At 48.7% G+C, this 21,635-nt stretch overlaps 1 protein-coding gene and 1 pseudogene across 2 annotated transcripts in view; one reads left to right on the top strand and one right to left on the bottom strand.

The window, feature by feature from the left end:
- LOC149858313 (gamma-aminobutyric acid receptor subunit alpha-3) overlaps positions 1 to 21,635 on the top strand; it is a 192,625-nt gene that overhangs the window by 127,966 nt on the left and 43,024 nt on the right. The gene's annotated exons all lie outside the window — the stretch shown is intronic.
- On the bottom strand, positions 13,708 to 13,888 carry LOC149858314 (U2 spliceosomal RNA; annotated as a pseudogene).

Genomic DNA, 21,635 nt, shown 5'->3' with positions numbered 1-21,635 from the left:
CGGGTGAGGGGGAGAAAGGAGCCTTGGGCAGTATTTCTTTCTCATCAGGTGCAAGCTGCAAGCTGTGCATTTCTAACAATATTCCATTTCTAACAAGTTTATCATTAGCTTTGACAGAAGGCACTGACTTGTCACTTTGCCTCACACCTCTGGGTAATAAGAAAAAGGCCCAGGTATTCCCCTGCCCTGAAATCAGTTCTGAACAGGGAAGCATATTCTCTGGGTTTTACCTGCCCCAGGGACTAAAGTTGTTGCTACTGGGACTGCTGTTGCTGTGGTGCAGCCTTCCTGCTCTGAGTTGTTGGTACTGCTGCTACAGCAGTGGCACCCATCTTGTCCTTGAACCAAGCTGCTGCTGCTGCCAGTGCCACAAAGATGTGCCACTGCTATTTGTCCCCAGGCATGCCCCTGCACAAGTGCTCTGGCACATGGGAAAACAACCTGGGTAGGGTAGGTGAGGCCTTACCTGAGGTCCTGGGGGCCTCCTGGAACAGCAGCAGTACCAGATCAGCTGCTTGGAGCCCAGGCAGCAGCCAGAGCATGGCTCTGGTGGGCTCATGGGAACACCCCCCCGGGGGCTGCCATTCTGAAGCCCCATCTAAGTTGTTGCCTGAGGCTGGTTCCCCGCTTGCCCTCCCATAATGTATGTAATTAAGAAACATATATATATGCTTTGTATGGGTTTGCAGACAGATTTGTGGGAACTGTAAAGACTCCCTAACCTGCTGGTTGGAAGTGAACCTATATCACATTCCAAAATCACAGGCTCCATTTCCTAAGATGGCAGGGCAAACCTGACAGCAAGTTTCATAACAAAATTTCTTCCATGAATACACTATAGGCACTTCTACAAGAGTTAGCTGCATTTATATTTAGTTAAACAGAACTGTGAGTACTATCTATGGCAGCACCATCTGCTGACTCACAGTTACATTGCACCAACTTAGTTCTCATGCAGCCCAAATGACTTCAGAATGGCTGAACAGGGTATGAGTCAACCTAGAACTTGACCCACTACATCCAGCTCAGTAGATCTACATATTCCACTGGTTTCAAGGGGGTGGTTGTCCACGTTGCACTTTTCCTGTTTCCACTTGACAAAAATCGCGATTTTGTTAGCTTAATCGAGTCTGAAGATCCACCTCCTTTTATCATGTTAATCATTTTTTATCATGGTAATTTAAACCACAGTATCATGGCTGGCTGCCATGAATTTTGGGGATCTCCCTCCCTTTTCCCCGCTGCCGATTCTCCAAACTGGCAAGCCTCTTCCATTCTAGCACCCCAATTTTTCTGCTGCTCCTCGCATGGCCACCCCTACCACCCCAAGTGGTGGCTGACCCCACACCCCTGGAACACACCCCTGCTTTCATACCATGCCCAGGCAGGCTGTGCATGGCCACAGTGCCACAGGTGGCTGGCCTTGCTGTGAATATTGGAGCTCCCCCCTTCTCTACCCTCTCCGCCAACAGGCAATGCCCTTTTTCTCCGCTGCCGCTTTGCAGAGATGGCAAGCTTCTTCCAGTCCAGCGCCACAACTTTTATCCTGCTCGTCCTTCACATGCCCTGCTTCACTGCTCTCCCGAAGGGGTGGCTGACCCCTGGAACACACCCCGGCTTTCACGCTACACCTAGGCTGTGCATGGTCACAGTACTGTGGCTGGCTGGCTCTGCCGTGCATTTCAGGGATCTCTCCCCTTTTTCCCTGCTACCGCTTCTCCAAGCCGCCAGGCCTCTTTCATTCCCAGCACCCCAACTTTTCTGCGGCTCCCCTCACCCTAAGATTCTTCCAACCCTCTTCACATTTTTCATTTCTAGCAAGCACACAAAAACCAATCTTGTAGAGAGCAAAACAATTTAATAACATCATTTAATTTTAACTTTAACAAATGAATAATTTAATGTAATAACATAATTTAACTTTAACAAAGGAAGGATGGACTTTTGACTTTTTAACTACTTTATCCAGGGGTTCAGGGATACGAAAAGGTTGGCCGCTTACAAAGCAGAGACAAACAAATTACCATTAAACCAAGAACACCATGTCATTGCATTCATCACATCACACCATGACAGACATTCCACGGCGTGTCTTACATGCTAATATGCGGTCGGAACACAGGCCACATGGTCGTATCTATAAACAATTCCTACCCTGCTCTATCCAGTCATACACATGACAACACCTTCAACTTCCCCCAAGAAAAGAAAGCAAAAAAGTACCCTGGTGAGGGCCTAGGGCACGGCACGAGCTGGAAGTTGTAGTCCGATACCAAGCTTGCCTGGTCACTCAAACCGGTCATGATATCAGAGTAGGTATTTGAGACAGCCATCCTCCACATGGCACAGCGCTCCCTCAAGGGCCCAGCATGTCTCAAAGGTGGGCACCGCCTGCCAGACCACAGCATACTCAAACTCCAGTGAGAGGTGTGCTTGCATCAGGAAGCAGAAAATCTGCAAGGCATCATCTGAGCCGGTCCTGGCAAGCTGGTTTCAGTGGCTCTTGAGGACAGCCATCTTGGACTGATCCAATAAAAAGTTGCCCAGCACTCACAGCAGCGGCTCGAGGGTGACAAAGAGTGGCTGCAGGTGGGGACAATCAAAGAAGGCATTAAAGAGGGTCTCCTCAACACCCCCCAGGCAGAAAGGACAGGCCGTCAAGATGGCTGCATCAAAGTGGGACGCAAACATGCCAGTGGCTAGGATGCCGTGCAGCAGCCACCACTGCAAGTCACCGGTCTTCTTGGTGGTTGGCAGCTTATACAATGTGCGCCATGCTGAGTGGGCTGGTGGGGAATCTGGCGGCCCCAGGCGCCGTCACCATGGTGTATTGGGGCAGCCTGCCAGCACTCGGGCATGGCAGATGTGAACCACCCAGGCATATAGGCTTCTACATGACAGAAAAGCAAAGGGGAAACCTGTGTCACTGTCAGAAGGCACAGGGATCATCAGCAGGGTGCCAGGGCCGCTGGCCAGCTAGCTGGCCATGGCCAGGGTGACTGGCAGCATGGGAAAAAACCTCACTTGGGACATCTGCAGCACAGGGGACCTGGCCCGCCTGGAGATGGTCATCCAGGGAGGCTGCTGCCTCCAATGGGATGGAGTGCATGCCCAGCTGGGTGGTCAAGACCTCAGGCAAGACTGACTGGGGTCAAGGAGATGGCTCAGGAGGAGGACACATGCCTAAATGAGAACGGCCATGAGGCTGGCAGAGTCCAGGCTCAGCATGGGGACTTCAGAGCTGGGCTGTGCACCAGGAGTTCCCTCAGCAGCTGCAGGAACTGCAGGTGATGGGCCTGGGGCTGGAGGCAGAAGGTGGCCTGCCAGGCTCAGGCCATGCCGTGGTAGAAAGCCGGAAGCACTGCCCAGTTCAAAAGCGTGAGGTCCAACAGGAAGAACTCCCAATCAAAGCCAAGGGCCCCTACCCTCTGCAGAAACTGGCACGCCAGTTGTTGCCAAGGTAGGCTCTCCTCGCTGTACAGGAGTCATTGAAGGGCCTGCAGATGGAAGCTTGCTCACAAGGTCAACCAAACTGGTCCTTCTCAGCTACAGGTAGGTAAAGGACAGCTCGTGGGGGCCAGTCACGCCCATCCCAGAAAAAATTGACCAGAAAGCACTGGAGTCTCTCGAGTAGGTTCTGTGGTGGATCGAGTCTGGTGCACCGGTGCCACAAGGTCACCGCTGCCAGGTTGTTTATGAGCCACGGTAGGAGAGGCTGGGTAGGCGCCAGTGCCACCATTGTAGGTGGATCTGTACCCCTTCCTCAATGTCATTCCAGTTGTGTGCCATGAAGGTTGATGGCCCTAGGAACACGCCCAGGACCTTGAGGCCCTCATGGTGCCAGGTGAGGCCCTGTAGCAAATCTGGGGGAGGGGTCATGGTGATCCATGCACCAAGCAACAAGGTATCACTCATGGCCAGTTGATATGGGCTGAGGAATTCGTAGGTTCGCTGGCAGTCTTTCAGGGCCTCTGTGTCTTCCTGGGTATTAAGGTAGATGGTCACGTCGTCTGCATACACTAATAGCTGGAGTGGAGGGGCAATGGAAAGGCCTGTGGCCAATGGCAAGGCCACACCACTCAGGTGGCACCACAGTGCATTCAGCAGTGGCTCAATGGCCAGGGCACAGAGCATGCCCAACAGGGAGCAGCCCTGATGGACGCCTCTGCATGCAGGGAAAGGGGCACAAAGCACCCCATTTACCTTGAGCAGACTGGAAGTGTCTTGATACAAGACTCGGAGGGCCCCAGTGAAAAGAGGCCCAACACCAAAGGCCTCGAGGGTCTGAAAGAGGTAGATGTGGTCCACCCAGTCGAAGGCTTTCTCCTGATCCAGAGAGATGAGGCCAGTGTCTAGGCTGAAGAGTTTCCTGGCTGTGAGTAGGTCACACAGCAGAAACAGGTTGTCTTGGATGGTTCTGTGTGGCACACAGTAGTTCTGCTCAGGCCCAGTGACGGATGCCATGCCGGTGTGGAGGTGGGTTGCCAGCACTTTGGCCAGAACCTTGTAGTCTGTGCACAGCTGCCAGTTGTTAATGTAGCCAAGGTCTCCTTTCCTGGGTAGCAGCATGAGCACTGCACGGCAGCACCTGATCAGCAAGACCTTGTCAGCTAGACTCTCCTGGAAAACACACAGGAGACAGGGGCCGAGAAGAGGCCAGAATGTCTTGTAAAACTCAGCAAGTAACCCGTCAAGGCCTGGGGGTTTATTGAAGCCAAGGCCAGCTGCAGCAGCTGCCAGCTCTGCCAAAGACAATTCCTGCTCAAGCTCACTAGCCTCCAGGGCACAAAGGCATGGCAGGCCCTCATGGAGTTCCCGCGTGGCCTCAGAGCAGGATGGCTCAGCCACAAACAGGTCACGATAGAAGGTGACAGCGTGCTCCTGTACTTCACCCAGGTCAGTGATTACCTGGCCCTCAGGGGTCATGAAGTGATCTGAGACTTTACTTGCTGCTTGCCATTGCTCCAGGTTGAAGAAGAAGTGCGTTGGGGCATCTGTTTCAGCCAGCTCTTGGCAGCAAGCACGGATCCTCCCTCCATGGGCTGGACTCTGCCAAGTCATACAGGCACTTCTTGGGGAACTGGAGGCTCTCGCGCAGCACTGCATCGCTGCTGGCAGCCAGCAGGACAGCCTCGAGCTCTACCACATCTTCCTCCAGCTCTCTGATATGGCGGCACAGTTAATTTGTGGCCAGCTGGGTGTACTGCTGGAAAAAAGCCCGGATCTGCACCCTGCCCACGTCCTCCCATAGCTTCCAGGAGGAGTAATTCAGCCTTGTGGCCTCCCAGCCCTGCCAAAAGTTGGCAAAGCAGTCCCAGAAGTAATAGTCTTGAAGCAGGCTGACATTGAAGCACTAATAGGGCACTTGCACACAGGTTCTCCCCAGCAGGCTGAATTCGCAGCAAGCCAGGCCATGATCTGACAGGCCTGAGGAAATGATGCGGCCACAGTGCAGGAGTGGCAAATGGTGCCTAGTGACATAGAGCCAGTCGAGGCCCTCATCCTGGCCCAGGCGTACTGGCATGCGTTGGGGTGCAGGGCTCGCCAGACGTCAAAGAGGCCTGCAGTCTCCAAGATGGATTGCAGCTTGCGGGCTGAAGGCAGGTGAAGCTCACACCCTGTACAATTGAGTAGGGTGTCAGTGGTACAATTAAAGCCCCCACCTACAACAAGGTCATCATCCTCGCTAGCATCATGTAAAAGGGTGGCCATGGTCTCGAAGAAAGTGACCCTCTCCTGGCCATCAGTAGGTGCATAAATGTTGACGAGTAGCAACATTTATGCTAGGATGACACAGACAGTCAGCAGGAGACTGGGGACAATCTCCCGTGCCCCACTGGAAACACATGGTCTCCCCAAAGGAAAAATAGATCATAAACCTCTGTCCGTTGAACGTGAGGCTCAAGGACTGAGGCAGAGACCGTGGGCCCTCCCTGAAAAGCATGAAAACCTGCCTTTGAAAAGACAGGACATGCCTCAGTTTGGGGTTGTTACTTCCTATTGTCAGTTGGTGAATGGGACTCATAAGAACCCCATAGGGCTCAAGTTTCTTGGCCAGCTCCCGATCAGTCACATGCGGGGGCACATTAGAAATCACCACCCTCACTGCTGGGGTGTCTAGGGGCATGACAAAATAGTGTGTACCTGCAATGTCCAGGCCCTCAGTGCACACCCTGTTAATTAGGGTGGAATCACTCAGGTAAATCATTGGGCCTGTGTTAACACAACCTGTGTAACATATGTTACACTGTCCCAGGAGACTAGCAAGGGCATCTACACAGACCTCGACCCCAGTGTAAGGAGGGGTGTGAAACCTCAAGTCATGAGTAATGGGGAGGTTCTGAGAGGCATCCTCATGCCAGCTGCTGGGTGTAGAAGCAGCCATTCCTGCTAGGACAGGGTTCATTTCAAGCTGTAACTGAGAAAAAGAAAACAAAAAAAGTTTACACTAGCTAAAAAGATAAGTGTCTGGGAATGCGGCCATAAAACTCTAGATGGGAGGGGGAATGGGGCAGAGGAAAAAAAAATCTGGTGGGGGGGTTGAAACAGTGGGAAAAAAAGAAAACAAAGTGGAGGAAGAGGGGGTAATTAAGAGCACCCCGTGGAAGGCAAGCTATTGGAAAAGATAACTCCCCACAACAAGCAAACAGAAAAGAAAGAAAAAGAAATGAAAAGAGACAGTAAGAAAGAAGGCTGTAAAGAAGCAACTCGCAGACAAAGAAATGAGAAGTACGGGTGGAGGGATAGAGTTGAGAGAAAAATGAGAAAAAATGCCATGAAAATGCAAAAAAAGAATCAGAAAGTAAGATAAACAGAAGCTAGAGACCTTTAGACAGGTGGGAGTCAGGAAAGAAAAGAGATAGGAAGCCAGGGATTCTTACGCTCAGGATTGCCCCATGCAGCTCCAACTGAGCCTTGTCCATTATGTCTAGAATGGAAGGAAGGAAGAGCAATTCCTCCTTCAACTGGCTTGTTTTCAATCCTCCCAGAAAAAAAAAACTGAAATATTTACAATGCTTCATCAGTATTATTATTCTTCAGGTAGTAAATGTGAGAATCCAAGCACTTGGGCTTTCTTCTCACATGACATAACTGTATTTTAAGAAGTGTTTCAATTAGATACAAATCTAATTAATCAGTCACAATCCCCGTTGATACCGTGACTCTGTTTTGGTCACAGCATCTCTTGTGTCAGACTGAGGAACAGCTGTCAGGGGATATGACATTGAGCAGTTAGCCCATTCAAAAATCCAACTAAAAATAGCTGCCTTTTTCCAAAGTACCCCAGCATTGGCAAACTGTCCTGCATTCTCCTTGTTGCAGTTTGTCCCTGAAGCAAATGTGGTGTCCACAGCATTCCCACTGGTGCCATGCTGGCAAGATTGTCATGCAGCACCATGTACACAATAGTGTGTACCAGAAGTATGGGGGTGGTGGGCTTATCCATAGTACCCGTGAAGTGGGTAGAGTAGGACCATGAGTGGATGCCCATGTCTGATGAAAGAAGTGGTGCTGTGGGCAGTGGAAAGGCATCTCACAGCTTTCTGAGTTCCTGCTGTGCCCCATACATATGTACTACATTATGTAGGGTGTTTCCCCTAATGCCTTTGTAAAGGCTAATGGCTGGTCCTCATTACTTGCTAAGTGCCCTCAGCCACAAATCACTAGCCTTGATCAAGTAGGCCCCAAGATGGCTGTCACCAGTCTTGGGATTCATATTATGGGGTGTCTCCCTGTATCACCCCACCCAGCATCACAAAAGATTTTCACCAAGCCTCTTCCCTCCTCCCTGTGTGGCTCTCTTGGTCTTCAATAAAGGTAGTTCAGCTTTTTCATGGCTGTCTTGAAAAGACAGTTAAAAAAAGCAAATTTTTGCTGTGGTGCTCATCCCACCCTGTAAAGAGACCTTTGTATCATTAAAGATTTACACAAGCCTCTTCATTTGTGTATATTATGCAGGAATGGATATAGTTTATTATTGAAGATTTACTCATGTATGCAGTGTACTCATGTATGCTGTGTCATGCAAGATTTGGGGAACTGTCAGGGTTGTCTGGGTGGTCAGGATGGGAGAACACACACAGGCATTTCTGGTGTTAAGCATGGGAATTGGATTGCTACTGATTTTGGTGTTGATTTGACATGCATCAGATCAACACTCTGGATCTCAATATCACACTCTTAGGCAGGAGGGCATGACAAAATTATATACACACAAAATATTTGTATGAAAATTACTGGTCTGCACACTTACCCATACACAAAGACTCGGTCAGCTGCGTGTTGGTGCTTGGGGTTACTTGGAGGTACTCAGAGTGCTTGGTGGTTAGGAGAGAAAGAGAGATAATGGGAGCAGAGTGGGGAGCAGAGCCAGGATGAAGACCCACGAGTGGAGAGAAGCCAGGGGCTGAGGTGGCAGAGAGTTATTACTCATGCTTTCCATAACTTGGAAATTGGCTTCCTCACTCCTCTTCAACCTATTGAAAATATCCTTCATTTCAGATGTTATAGATTCATAGATTCATAGATGTTACGGTTGGAAGGGACCTCAATAGATCATCAAGTCCGACTCCCTGCATAGACAGGAAAGAGTGCTGGGTTCAGATGACCCCAGCCAGATGCCCCTCCAACCTCCTCTTGAAGACCCCCAGCGTAGGGGAAAGCATCACCTCCTTTGGGAGCTCATTCCAGATTTTGGCCACTTTAACTGTGAAGAAGTTCCTCCTAATGTCCAATCTAAATCTGCTCTCTGCTAGCTTATGGCCATTATTTCTTTTGATCCCCAAGGGCGCCTTGGTGAGTAGAGCCTCACCAATTCCCTTCTGTGCCCCAATGATTAATTTATAGGCAGCCACAAGGTCACCTCTCAACCTTCTCTTGCGGAGGCTGAAGAGGTCCAGGTGCCCAAGTCGCTCCTCGTAGGGCTTGGCCTGCAAGCCCTTAACCATATGAGAGGCCCTTCTCTGGACCCTCTCCAGGTTATCCACATCCCTCTTGAAGTGTGGCACTCCAACTGCAGTCTGACCAGTGCCCGATAGAGGGGAAGTATCACCTCCTTGAAGTCTAAGTAAATGATGTCAACCTCTACTTCTGTATCCAGGTGTTTTATACCCCTGTCATTAAAAGAGACTAGATTAGTCAGGCATGACCTACCTGCTACAAACCTGTGCTGGTTTCCCTTCAGCATAATTTTTCCTGTTGGGCTCTCACATATATGAGCCTTAATAATCTTTTCAAAGACTTTGCCAAGGATGGAGGTGAGACTGACTGGATCCTCCTTCCTCCCCTTCTTGAAAATAGGGACCACATTAGCCCTTTTCCAGTCCTCCGGGACCTGGCCCGTGCACCACTAGTGCTCAAATATTTTTGCCAGTGGCTGTGCAATGACATCAACCAGTGCCTTCAGTACCTTCAGGTGGAGCTCATCCAGGCCTGCCAACTTAAACACATCCAGTCCTTCCAAGTGACTCTGCAACATCTCAGGATCAACCCTTGGTAGTCTGGTGCCCAGCTGTTGCCTCTCTACAATCCCATTGTGAGACTTGTCTTGTCCCTTGTTTAGGTACACTGAGGCAAAGAACTCATTGAGGAGTTCAGCCTTGTCCCCCCTGTCTGTCACCAATTGCTTTTGCCCATTCAGTAGTGGTCCTATTCCACCCTGGGCCTTCCTTTTACTCCCTATATATCTGAAAAATATTTTGTTGTTATCCTTAACTTGGGATGCCATCCTCAGCTCCGTGGTAGCTTTGGCCTTTCTAACTGCCTCCCTACAACTGCAAGCTGAGGAGGCATACTCGTCTTTAGTAATCTCTCCCTGTTTCCACTGCTTATATGTCCCCCTTTTTGCCCTTAGGCTGCTCTGGATTTCTCTGATCAGTTAAGGAAGCCTCTGGGCCCCTTTCCCCCTTTTCCCCTGCATCAGGATCATCTCCCTCTGTGCCTGAAGGATCCTTTCCTTAAGGCACAGTCCCCCTTCCTGGGCTTCCATCTTGCCAAATCTCTTACTCTGCAGTGCATCATTGACTAAATGCCTGAGTTCGCTGAAGTCAGCCTTCCTAAAGTCTAGCACTTCCACCCTACTAGTTACCTTACCCATGATGAATTTTGTTATTTGGTCAGTGGACGTAGATATGTTTTGGATTGGTTCTCCCAGTAGCTGAAGAATATTTTCCTTAGCTGCTCTTTGATTTGGTCTATAATTGCATTGATGTTGAGCATTAACAGCTGCTTTTGATGATCCACAGGAACCACAGTTGCAGTAAGAGTGATTGCTGTGTACAGAGAAAAAGAAAGTTCTCATGAGGTCTTTGGCTACGTTGAAACATTTTTTTTAAAGAACAATGAGTCATTGTTAAAATATTTTAACAGGACACCCTCCACAAGAATTATCAATGAAAGCCCACTAGTTAGCACCCAACCGTGTTATTAAGGCTGTACCCCAAAAATATTCAGCCCAGTGTCAAGGGATGCAGCCCCTCTTCTGCCTGTACCTAGTACCCCTGCACCTCAAAAAACACATACCACCATCCACCCAGCAGCAAGTAGGTTAGATTTATTTAAGGGGACCAGTCTTCTCCACCCCAGGAGGCTAAGGACCCGTGTCACAGTAATATTTTATAGGCCTGTGCAAATAGGGAACTATTCAATTTGGATTCAGACAGTTTGGATGCCAGAGACTCAATTCAGAGATCCGAATCGTTTTTCTGATTCAATTCGGCCAAATCACTTCAGAAGATTTGGAGCTGATTTGGAGTTTTGGCCATCGAGTATAATGGGGAATCAATGAAATATTTGATTTATTTTGGCTGATTCAGATGAAACTTGCAGGGATGGGTGCTTGTGCAACTGACTGTCTCTGTCTTGGGGCAGAAGAAGTTTCTGGCTCTGTATTGATTTTTTCTTCTTCTTAGTCGGTGGTTTTGTAGGTGTTAATCCTTGCTCATTAACTCATTATCCTCACTAGCTACTATATATTGAGCTGGTCCCTGAGTGAATCATGATTGATTGGTAACACAGTAGCTTAGCAGCCAGGCCTACAGTAGTTCCCACCTTTCCCCCTACCCCCCCCGACTGGTGCCCCAAGACAGATACAGTTGCACAAGCACTCATGTCATGAGTTTTGCCTGTCAGGAGGTAGAGGTGCCGGGCCCCAGAACCCAGAAGCCCCTGAACCTATCTCTTTGACAGCTGACAGGCTTCATGGCCTCAGCAGGGGCTAGTAAGCCTGCAGCTCTCACCCTGCTGTGCCTTAACACATACAGTGTCACCCATGTCACGAGTTTTGCTTGTCTGCAGCTTGAGGTACAGTTTCCCCCCAAATCCTTGCACCTACCTCCTTGAAACTTGGTAGAATTTGTGGCCTCATCAGGGGCTACTATCCCTGCAGTTTTTACCTCCCTGTGCCATAACACACACACAGTGTTACCTAAGTCATGAGTTTTGCTTATCAGCAGCTTGAGGTACAGTTTCCCAGAAACCCCTGCACCTATCTGTGGAAAACTTGGTAGGCTTTGTGGCCTCAGAAATGGCTACCATCCCTGCAGGTTTTTTTGACCCCACTGTGGCTTAACAGACACACATGACATGAGTTTTGCTTTCAGGAGTTTGAGGTGCAGTTTCCCAGCAATCCCTGCACCTATCACCTTGAAACTTGGTACACGTCATGCCCTCAGCAGAAGCTACCACCTCTATGGGTTGCATCAGAATCAGCCAAAAGACAACAAAGTTATAGATATTTCATTTATTCTCCATTATACCCTATGGCTGAATCGCCGAATCTTTTCCCAATTTATTTGGAAGCTCCGAATAGATTCGGAAAGCCTAAAGCTTCCAACGATTTGATTCAGATTTGTAGATTTGACCTCCAAATCATCTGAATCAACTCCAAATCCAAATCATGATCTGAAGCTTTGCACAACCTTAATATTTTACACCCATGCTGTAACTTACAAGACTGATATTCACAAGGCTTGCGGGGTCCCTGTCTCAGGACACTGTTATTGGTTCTCAGTCAGCACTCACTTGGGAACCTGAAGATTTATGCAACACAATATTGGCTGGTTCCTCATCATGAACAGAAGACTCATTCTGTTCCTCTGCTGCTCATCATCCTGGGTGCCTGGTACCAAACTGTGTGAGTTAACCAGAGTAGAGAGGGAGTCATTTCTGGCTGCCTACCAAAGAGGTTCTTTGAGCAGTACCAACTGAGATTGTTGATCTATGACTGATAGGGCTGTGTGAGGCTTTGGATTGTGGTTCAGATCTGGGGCCACTTTGGACGCTTTGGCATCCAAAGCGGAATGCCAAACCCCTGAACCTATCTCAAAGTTAAGCTGTCTGAAGTGGTTCAGAGCATCCAAAGTGCTTTGGAAATGCTTCAGATGCTTTGAATGCTTTGGACACTGAAACTGAAAGTTAGAAGAGGGAGGGGGAGCAGGGAAGGGAGGGAGAGTGGCAGGTGGGGAGGGGGAGTGGGGAGGAAGACTGACATGTGTAAGTGGCCAGTGAGAAGGATTTCTCTCTGGCTGCCTTTCCAATGACAGCATCTGTGGGGAGGGACTAGAAACAGCATAAAAGCCTCTGTTTGGAGGGGTGCTGTTCCTTTTCCTAGCTTTTTCCCTCTCAGGAACTGCATGAGAAAGGAACTCTCAAACGCAAGCATTTCAGCTTGCTTGCTGTACTCAGTAGTTGAAATGCCTGCTCCTTTTTCTTGTTAGAAAGGATTGGGTAGGATTTAGCTTAGCTTAGCTTAGCTATTCTATTCAATTACAATTACTATTCAATTAATTTCTTTGAATTTATATTTGCTCTTTTTTTGTGTGGAAACTTTGCAAAAAGAAAGGTGTGTATTCCCTGCCAGTGTGATCCATCACTGTGCAGGGAGGCACACATATTGCACGCACGCATGCACACACACACACACACACACACACACACACACACACTATAAATAAGAAAAATCAGGTATTCACAGAAGACAGACAGACAGACAGCACACAATTTTTACATAACTCTTAACACTGAAGCAAACAATCAAAGAAGAGGCCAGTGCATGCACACAACAGAGGGAATAAAAAGCACAATACAAAAGGATTGACACACACACCTTTTCCAGCACAAGAAAGATGAATATGAAGCCTGCTGGAAAGGCAGGTGCCAGGTCTTCTGGCAAGGGAGGGAGAGGGGGTAGAGGGAGAGCTAGAGCTTCAAGCCCCTCCCCTCCCAAACACAGACACATTCTCTTCCTGAGCAGCCATGACATTAGTGCTGCCAATGGAAGCCAGGCAGTGGGAGCAGTGTCTGCACGTGATGTCCCTGCACCTGCACCACCTCCACTTAGTCCAGAAGTGGGCACCAGCAGTCGAATCACTGCCTCCCCCACCCCAATTTCAGCTCTCAGCATGAGCCTCCCACTGCCAGAGGAGGAGCTGGAGCTGGAACCAGGGATGCTGAGCGCGCTGGCTCAAGCAATTCTGGGGACTGAGAGGGAATCAGCGTTTTTGCTCTATACCCCTCAAATCTCCCCTAGGCCCAGGTCTCCTCCGGAAAGCAGCACCTCAGGATGAGGCTGAGGTTGTGGAGGCAAGTGGCTCAGCTGAGGCAGCTGCTTCTGCTGAGCCTCAGCCTGTTGAGGACTGGGATAAGGCAGGATCCTTACCCTCAACCCAGAAGTGGAGGATTAGTTTTTTTTGGTTTTTTTGGTTTTTTTGTTTTTGCACCGGTCCTGGAAGCACTGCAATACCAGGTCAATGCATGGAGTGGATGGAGCACGCTCCAGGTCCACCAACCAATATCAAAAAGAATCTGTTCAATATAGACCTCCTATGGAGGACATATCAGAGACAATTACCCTGGGAAAACCACCAGATTAGTGTAGTGTGGGAGCATTTTGAGGTGGCAGATGATCCCAGGTTTGCCATCAGCCAGCACTGGTGAAGGCACATGAGACGTGAGACACTTCCACCACGGTGATGCTGCTGCATCTGAGGAGGCAGCACCCCCTTACCCTTCTTCCTGCTCAGCCTGGCACCAGTGCGAGTGTGCCAAAACGGAAGTCCCCTGCTCACTCCAAAGCTCCCTTACCCCCAAAGCAGAGGCAGGCCACCCTGGACCAGTGGGGGAAAGGTGGACAGAAAGTGGGGTGCATTCTCAAGGTGCGCCAGATCACCCAGAGCACTAAGGAGATGCTTGCTCTGGATAGCCAGCCTTTCTCCCTAGTTGAGCGGCCAGGGTTCAGGCAGTTCATAGCACTTCTGGCCCCATTTTACAAAGTGCCCGCATGCACCACCTTTAGCAGGGTGGTGGTGCCCTCCCTGTATGAGGCATGCAGGGAGTATTTGAGGGAGGAGCTGCACAAGGCAGGGCTGCAGGTAGCCTTGCACGTCAGCTCCAACATCTGGAGCAGCTGGAGTGGCGATCACGCCTACCTCTCCCTCACGGGGCACTGGTGCGATCAGTCAGGCCATCAGTGGACTCTACTACAAGTTGAGGTGCTGGATAAGTCCCACACAGCAAGGGAGATCATGGGGGACATAAACTGTATGGTGCAGGGGTGGCTCATTGGGCAGGCCAAGCTCAGCCGTGGTTCATAGTCACCAACAGTGGGGCCAATATGGTGAAGGCTGTCTGTGATGCCAACTTTGTTGGCAACCACTGGGTGGCACACAGGCTGCACCTAATAGCGAGGGATGCCTTGGAGGGGGACAGGGCTGCTGGTGACAGCACTGCCACCACTACTGCTACAAGCCAGCTGATTTCAAAATGCAGGAAGGTGGCAGGCTACTTCCACTGCAGCATCAAGGGGGCAAGATGCTGCAGGAGAAACAGGCAGAACTGAGCATCCTGCAGCACAAAAACATGCAGGATGTGGAGACTCGGTGGAACTGCACATACCTGATGCTAAAAAAGGTTGGTGGAGCAACAGAAGGCTATCTATGAGATGGCCTTGCTTGGGGAGATTGGGATCAGTGGCCCCCTGAATAGAGCTGAGCGGGGTACCACCTCCCAGATCTTGGTGGTCCTCAAGCTCTTCCTCGAGGCCACTGAGACACTTAGTGCTGGTGATGCCCTACTCAGCCAGGTGGTGAGGGAACTGGAGAACCAAAAGGAGAAGTTTCAGGGGATCGATGTTCCTGGCTGGGGCAGGCCGCTGTCACCAGACGTGCAGGCACTGGTGAGGCGGTTGAAGGAGAGCATCAGGAGATGGATGGATCCCTTGCAGTCCAGTACAATCCCCATGATGGTGGGTATGTGTGATCTGAGGGTGAAGGGGAACATGTGCACTGGCAGCCCCAAAACCCTTGATCACTGGATGTAGGTGCTGGTGAACAAAGTCAGGGAGGCCAAAGTGCAGAGGCAAGGGGATGTGGAAGAGGGGGATCCACTTTCCTGTGCCAGCACTCCCAGCACTGGCACCAGCACCACCACTGGCGACAGCACCAGCCAGTCTCCTCCACACAGCCACTGCCAATGTGGGCCATGGGCATGGCTTCAATGCTGGGTCCTAACGCACCAGACCCCAGCCTTGGGTAGGTAGTGCTGAGGCTTTAGTGGCTACCTATCTCACTGAGGATGTGGAGACACTGGACTGCGACCCCTTGGCCTACTGGGTAAACCACAGCCAGATGTGGCAGGATCTGGCCACGGTTGCCCAGCAACACCTGTCCTGTCCACCGACCAGTGTTCCAAGCGAGAGGGTGTTCAGCATTGCTGGGGATGTTGTGACACCCCACCGCACCTGCTTGCATCCTACTTTGGCGGGGCAGCTGGTGTTCCTAAAGGTGAACCAACCTCCTGTTGCTGGGGTTCCCAAAGCTCCACCTGCAGATGGACGGAGTGCAACCCTTCTCACTCTATCTGCACCGATTTCCTTTTCTGAGTTTTTAAAAAATGTTGTAAACAGTGGAGTTTCAAACCACTGCTCTGAAAAGTGGTTGCATTGTAATTAATTCCCTCTCAAAATCAGGCCTGAGATGCTGGAGGCAGAGTGGTTTTTTGGTGAGGAATGTGCCCCCACAGGTAGTTGGGTTTTGTTATCTTTAATATATTCTGGAGTGCAGTTTGTGGGGGTACTGAAGATAGTTGGCAGGTTTTATGTTTTGAGCTGTAGGAAGTTGGCTTCAGTTCTGGTCATGAGGTTAGGTGCTTGTTTGAATGTACAAACCACTTTTCAGAGCTGGGCCTATGAACTGCACTTCATGAGCCTCCTAGGTAGTAGGTATACAAACTCATGGACTCAATATACACAGTGGAATTCTGACACACTGCAACCTGCCGGACATCTGACACCCCAGGCAACCTCTGCACTCTTACCTGCACTGCTACATGCCCCTTCCTCCCCTACCCCACACCCCAGCCTGTCCCTCATCCCCTGACACCTCCATTTCCATTTTCACTGACTGGCTTTCTTGCCTGCATTGCAGGCCAGGCCAGCCTCTGGCTTCTTTACTATTCCTTCCAGCCAGGACCAACTGCAGGTACTTCCTCAGCTTCCAAAGATACATTTTTTTAAGTTCTCCTTTTTTTTCATAATACACATATAGACATAAAAACACAAGATAAGCCATCACACACCATGAGTAACATCATATGTCCAACACAACACAACACAACATCTTTACTTCTTGCTGTCAATTACTTTATAAAAAGAAAGGCTCTGTGACAGTTCTGTTTGGGTACCTTTGATGCTGCTGCTCATGCTACTGGTGTTGAGCCAGCTAAGTTATTTTACCTGTTGTCATGTAAAGTGGAGGACCAGACGTGAGGCTGTAGGGGAGGAGGAGAGCTCACTGGGGTGCAGTACCGTGTTGTGCAGAGGCCCCATTGCCAGGAAGGGTGCATCTTAATACACACACAGTGTCACCCACCTACATCACAAGTTTTGCCTGTCAGCAGCTTGAGGTGCAGGGCAGCAGAAGACAGACTCCCCCAGCGAGACACACACACATCTGGCAGTCCTCGTGGCCTGGCAGGGCCCAGAACCCAGGCCTGCACTAGATTATACCCCCTTGTGTCCCAAGACAGATGCAGTCGCCCAAGCAGCCACCTACATCACGAGTTTTGCCTGTCAGCAGCTTGAGGTGCAGTTCCCTCCAAACCTCTGCATGTATCTTCTTGAAACTTGGCAGACTTTGTGTCTTCAGCAGGAGCAAACATCCCTGCAGTTTTCACCCCCCTGTGGTGTAACACATAGACATGATATGAGTTTTGCTTTCAAAAGTTTGGGGTGCAGTTCCCCCCAAATCCCTGCACCCATCTTCTTGAAACTTGGCAGGCTTCATGCTCTCAGCAGTGGCTACCATCCCTACAAATCACCCAAATCAGAGATAAAACAATAAAGTTATAGACATTTCATTGATCCCCCATTATAGCCTATGGCCGGATCTCCAAGGCTTCTCTGAAGCTTCAGAGCCACTTCGGCCAGATCGAAGTGGAAAACTGATCTGAATCTGTGCATCGGCTCGCTGACATCCGAAGCAGCTGGATCCAAAGCCAGATTGAATGGCTGCCTACTCGCACAGGCCTAGTGACTGAGTCTGTTATTTAGGAGCCTGATTGCATGGAGCTTGCAAAGTGGCCGTGGCTTGCTAAGTACATTGGTGCCGGGGAGTTTCTGGTTCCTCATCCACCAAACCTCTTCTGCCAAACTCATTCACACAACCCTCTGAAGCATCTCTCTTAAGGATGATGACAGATTCTCATAGAATGGAATAATTCTCTGTGATACACGTGACTGAGAATTATTGTCCTTTATGCAATAGAAGGCACACTTTAAGGACTTGAACTTACTGTGACACTGTTCCCAGTCATGAATGATGCCATGTTGCACTAATAGTTCTGCAATAGGTTTATAAACCACGGGTTTATTTCTGTGGTTTTCCAGTTGTATCAACACCTTCTATTCACCCCAAATATCAATAAGTGCCTCAGCTTCTGCATAGTTCAGTTTGGTCCTTGGCCTTGCAAAGTATCTGTCATATCTTCCAAAATTTGCCTTTTCTTGCTCCCCTCCATGGCCCAAAAAACATATAGCAGAACAGATTATACAGTATACGCCTGCTAGGACCTGTTCTCAGGTATGTCCAAGGACCTGAGACCTGTGAACATTTTATGAAGAGAGGCATAATAGAAGTGTGATTTCTGCAATCTTAAGACATTTGTGGCAGTTCTTTGCTTTTGATAATCTAGCATTGGCATTCAGAAGTATACTCACACAACTATCGTGCTTTAAATTGTTGAAAAATGTTGGGTGATCACTTCAGGTGAGAAACCGCAAATGTGTTAGGATGGATCACTGAAATACATTACCATTAGATATGCAGGCAAAAACAAATCCTGCAATGTGCAGGTGCAGTGTGGCTGTTGGTGGTTTCATAGTTTCATAGTTGGTAGGGTCGGAAGGGACCTGAGCAGATCATCAAGTCTGACTCCCAGCCATGGCAGGAAAGAGTACTGGGGTCAAATGACCCCAGCTAGGTGTCTATCTAGCCTACTTTTGAAGACCCCCAAGGTAGGAGTGAGCACCACTTCCCTTGGAAGTTGGCTCCAGATCCTAGCCGCCCTGAGTGTGAAGTAATGCCTCCTGATGTCCTGGTACATAATCTCTTTTTTAGGTACAGAGTATAGAAGTTGAATACTCCATGTGCTTGAGGGTAAATTGTGGAATGTAATGGAAACAATTTTTTCATGAAAAGATAATGGCAGGCTGCACCCATCCATGACTTGAGTTGGGGAACTGAGAAGCTCTCCTGAGGAGACCATCCAAAACCGTTTAAAATTGTTTCCTTGGGCAGCTCTGACTTTCAGCTTAAAGGGTGAAGCCTGAATTTGCAGCCCTGTGTTCAAAAGAGTTGTAAATTATTGGGACAAAACCCAAGGAATGTATAAGAGGTGGGGTGGGGATGATGTATGGTTTGGTCTAGAGTCAAGCAGACAACAGGCAATTTCTCGCAAAAGACAGACAAGCATAGCTTACCTTTTGTGGGGGAGGCGGTGTTTCACACATCAGATGTGAAATACAGGAAGCTTAAGAAAAATTGGGAATTACTAGAAACATAGTAACATTTCAGCTCTTCAACCAAAACCAGAAAGGTGCAGTTGCAAGGAGGATTGTTAAGAGCACATGGTGTGTGTTCCTATTGACATGTAAATGATGTGAGTGATTTCATGCTAACATAGGACTGATTGTTGCAGACTTTGAGCAACAGGGAACACAACAGGCCAAACTCATTGTGTGGTCTGCTTGCTAAAGACAATGTCTTTCTTGAATCCTGATCGACTAAACAGAAAGCAGAGGTTAATTCTGAAGGCCATCGAACATTCACATCGCAGAGGTATGGTTTTAATGGTGGGCTTTAACAACTTGATTCACCTGTGGTCTTGTCTTTTAAAACTCCTGAATAAATAACTTTGGATGTCTACCTTTAAGAAAATGCTCTTAACTGAACTGTGGAAGCTGCTCTCATGTTGCAACAAACAAAAAGGTTGGTTTCAAAAGACTACAATGGCTTGCTGGCCATACTTTAAGGGCAAGCCTCACCAGATATGGGGACATGAAAGCAGCTCAGACTGGTGGGAAAGAATCGTCATGTCAACATTGAATGATGACCAGTGGCTGGAAACATTAAGAACGAGCAAAAAGACATTCTTTCATATCATTAGCTTGCTGAAACCACACATCATATGGAAGCACAGAGAAGTGTGTTGCCATGGCTGTGATGAAACTGGCCAATCCAATCACGTTGCGAATCAATTCAGCATGGCTCTCTACACTGCAGGTGTATGCCACCTGTTGCAGGAACTGGCAGCCAAACAAATTCATATGCCTAAATAACCCCCGGAAGGTGGTAAAAGGATACCAGGCAATGGGCTTCCCAAACTGCATGGGAGCACTTGACAGCATGCGCATTCCCATCCTAAACTTGTCCCAGGACGACCATTCATTCATAAACAGAAAGGGGTTTCCTTCTGTGATTCTGCAAGCCATAGTGGATCACCAGGGCAGATCTCCAAACATTTACACGGGATGGGCAGGAAGTGCCCACAGTGCACATGTGTTTCAAAACTCACCACTACCTGGGATGATAGACAAGGGCAAATATGCCTCAGGACTGGAGGAGGTTGTTGTCCAGGGTGTTTCAGTGCCCCCCCCAATAATTGCTGATGTGGCTTACCCGCTTTTGCCCTGGCTCATGAAAGCCTGCGGCAGGTGAGTGACCCATAAAAATTACTGTTCAGCTATCAGCTAAGCAAGTGCTGCATGAGCGTAGAGTGTGCATTTGGGTGCCTGAAAGCCCATTGGAGATCACTGAACTACAGGCTAGAGGTCGATGCTGAAAACATCACCTCTTTCATTGTGGCAGCATGCATGCTGTATAATATCTGTGATATAAGGGACGAGGTTTTTAGTGAGTCTTGGAAAAAACATGTAAGGGAATCCAGAAAGGCTGCAAGACATACACAGAGAGCAGGAGGGCAAGGGTGGGGTGTGGGGAGAGGTTAGAGATACAGGCAAACAGCTGCAGGAGAGCAGTCATCAGAAATTGCATGGCGACACACAACATAGCTGCTCATGAGTGGGAACGTGCTCTGTAATTGTGTGAATTTATCATTTTTATATTTCATCTTGAATTTCCTATTACTTTGTCATTGAATAAAGTCTTTCTGAGATAAAGTTTTCTTCCATATTCGGTTCATAATGAGCTCTCAGGGAGGTCTCTGTATGGCATGTGAAGAGGACACGCTCCAACCATGATGTCAGGTAGGGGGTGCAGTGTTTGGGGGGCATGGGCGAGGAGTCTCAGTTGTTTTTGGGTTGCATGCAACTTGAGAAGAAAGGCAGGAGGAAAACCAGTGTGGGGATATGGCTGCAGGCAATGATCTGCCAATGCAGCAGTTAAAAAATTGATATGCAAATACAGTAAGTGATAAGAAAATTCCTCGTATTGAGCCTGGGCTGTTTCTTTCTTCACCTCAACCACACCATCCCCTTGCCGTGGTGGAGAGGGGTGTTAGCTCATGCTGGCCACTGTGTTGATTGCCGGGGCAGCAAAGAGAAGGGGAACTTTGAGTAGGCTTATCAGGACCCCACCCCCCAACACCATTTTGGGGGCAGCTCCCCTGGGCATGGGGATCCCTAATACACAAGGAATCTTAATCAACCTCGATAACCACCCTAGCCCCCTCCTCTCCCCTCCCCACTGGTTCTAAGCTTTGGAAAAAGTCTTTGTCTGCTTTTTGATGTGAGGATACAAACAACAGGAGACACGTGATTCTTTCTGTTTTACATACAGATTCCTGTAGTAATGTTTCCATTCAGACTTTAGCAAAACCATGAGTGAATTACACTTTCATAAATCCAACCATTGACAGTTATATTTTTTACATTACCTTTTTACATAAACCACTTTAATGTTGAAATACAGTGAAGAAATACATTCAGCTCCTCAACTGGGTATTTACTTTCATAGGCACACTGGCCAGCTGTAATTTTTTTCTAATGGTTACAACTACCAGACACTGACAATAAGCAGTGAAGCCACACCAACTTTGTTCTAGAGTGCCATCTGCATAACTGTAAAGCTTATAGTTAGTTAAAACTAACATGGATGGACTACTTACAAAACTTTAACTTATAG

The sequence above is a fragment of the Crocodylus siamensis genome, chromosome 8, assembly GCF_052110815.1.
Source record: "Crocodylus siamensis isolate JL-2025a chromosome 8, ASM5211081v1, whole genome shotgun sequence".
Classification (NCBI taxonomy): Eukaryota; Metazoa; Chordata; order Crocodylia; family Crocodylidae; genus Crocodylus; species Crocodylus siamensis.
Note: the sequence above shows the minus strand (reverse complement) of the source record. Positions and strands in the feature narration are given on the sequence as shown.